We start from the raw sequence: 2,316 nt of genomic DNA, 5'->3' as shown, positions 1-2,316 counted from the left end.
TACAAAAATACGGTATTTGAAAAATATGTAAATGACGGATAATAAAATCTCGATTATCACTTTATCATGCGAGAATATAAAATGTTCGGTGACACCCGAACTTAGTCCTTCCTTACTTTTTGTTATCTATTTTTAATTTTTCTGTAAAAAAGAATTTAATAAACAAATTATTTATAACGTTAATGAATTTAAAAGTATTTGCAATTAATTCAAATATGGGTAGTAAATATTTGCAAGTCTAACATAAGTTACACATTATACTCATGTATGTGTGTTTACATGTACGAATAAAGGTATTCTTTTATTTGCATTTTAAACTACATTAAATTCTTTCCAATTCCCTAATGGTTTCGGTTTTTGCGGCGTAACAAAGTACGCCGGGTATTTGCTAGTACATATATAAATGTAGTGCCACTGACACTGCCACACAGTGAGTTTTATGGTATAAATAACACATTTCCATGGCAATTCATATTGTTAAATTTTTTTATCGTTATAATCAATAATTTTACTTATCGCATACGTAATCGTTATATCTTAAAATGCATTAGTAATAAATTATGTTATACTGATTCTATTAATAGGCGTGTTTTATTTGACCAGCAAATTAAGCTATTAGTTTATTTTGTATGGAAGAGTCTCTAGTCACTATTTCAGAAATTTTGAGGTAAAGTCTCAATTTGTGACTACTTAGTATTCACAACACAGTCTCTAGTCTTTAGTCTCATTATATTGTTAAAACTAAAAAGAGCTTCTTGGTTGCAATTTAGCATATACTGAATAATGGTCATCAAAGATATTAATCGATTGTCGATTTTTTTTTTATATTTTGTAAGCAACTCAAACACGAAAAAGTTAAACATAAATCAAATTCACATAAATTTCGTAAATATTCTGAAACAAAGTCAACATATATTTATATTTATTGTGATATATAATATTGTATTCTTTTTCTTTACTGGCGTAGACACCGCTTACGCGATTATAGCCGAGTTAACAACAGCGCGTCAGTCGTTTCTTCTTTTCGCTACGTGGCGCCAATTGAATATTCCAAGCGAAGCCAGGTCCTTTTTCACTAGGCCCTTCCAACGGAGTGGAGGTCTTCCTCTTCCTCTGACGGGTACTGCGTCGAATACTTTCAGAACTGAAGTGTTTTCATCCATTCGGACAACATGACCTAGCCATCGTAGCCGCTGTCTTTTAATTCGCTGAACTATGTCAATGTCATCATACATATATATCGAGCAGATATTGTTAACGCGTGCATAAAGAAATCGGAATTGTGGTCTCATGTACAAAAATTAAAATTGACTGCCAATATGCGAATAAATCTTTGTGGAGCTGGACCATCCAATCGGTTTGCAGAGTTCCTACTTAAAATAGGTAACGGTTGCAAATCTTTCACCAAAGATGGTTATGTAATAATGCCAGATATTGCAGGAACCTGTGTTAGAACAGTTTACCAACTTATTGATAACGTGTATCCAGATATTATTAATTTGCACCACAAGGACTCTAAGTGGTTATATGAGCGAGCTATAATTACTTCGACGAATTCCGCTGCAGACGAAATTAACAAAGCCGTTTGTCAAAGAATATTATCAGAATATAAAATTTACAATTCTTTTGACATAGTGACAGATGAAGGAGACGTTGTTCACTATCCAACGGAGATTCTTAACTCTCTTAATCCCTCGGGACTACCTCCATTTCGACTAGAACTTAAAATTGGTACGCCAATAATCCTTCTACGAAATCTTAAGCCTGCAGCAGGCGAAAGCAAATTGATCCCTCGGATACCAATGATACCTACAGATCTTCCATTTAGTTTCGAAAGAGTACAGTTCCCCGTTAAGACGTGTTTTGCGATTACCATTAATAAGTCCCAAGGGCAAACATTTAATACTGTTGGCATACATCTTCGAAACGAAGTATTTTCTCACGGTCAATTATATGTGTCTGTCACGAATTGGTTCCCTGCAAAACCAAACTGTTCTCATTTCTGGCAATGGAAATAAAACAAAAAATGTTGTATTCACTGAAGTTTTTAAAAATTAAAATATATCCTTTTTGGTTATTGTTCCAAAATACATCAATTATAGTATACCTTATTCCATATCTTGAATTAATATTTACTCTATACAATCCTACTTTTTTTATGTAAGAGTTTTGAATTGTTACCTTTTTATACTCTCGCAACAAAGTTGCTAAGGAGAGTATTATAGTTTTGTTCACATAACGGTTGTTTGTAAGTCCTAAAACTAAAAGAGTCAGATAGAGGGTTATATATACCAAAGCGATCAGGGTGACGAGTAG

General features: G+C 33.1%; 1 long non-coding RNA gene across 1 annotated transcript; it reads left to right on the top strand.

The window, feature by feature from the left end:
- Nucleotides 1–1,183: 1,183 nt before the first annotated feature.
- LOC120780617 lies at nt 1,184–1,602 on the top strand. Its single transcript, XR_005705931.1, has 2 exons — nt 1,184–1,383; nt 1,441–1,602. It is a non-coding gene; the product is annotated as an uncharacterized LOC120780617 (long non-coding RNA).
- Nucleotides 1,603–2,316: the final 714 nt, after the last annotated feature.

This window comes from Bactrocera tryoni, unplaced genomic scaffold, assembly GCF_016617805.1.
Source record: "Bactrocera tryoni isolate S06 unplaced genomic scaffold, CSIRO_BtryS06_freeze2 scaffold_25, whole genome shotgun sequence".
NCBI classification, from domain to species: domain Eukaryota; kingdom Metazoa; phylum Arthropoda; class Insecta; order Diptera; family Tephritidae; genus Bactrocera; species Bactrocera tryoni.
The sequence above is the reverse complement of the archived record's forward strand: the minus strand, read 5'-3'. Positions and strand labels throughout refer to the sequence as shown.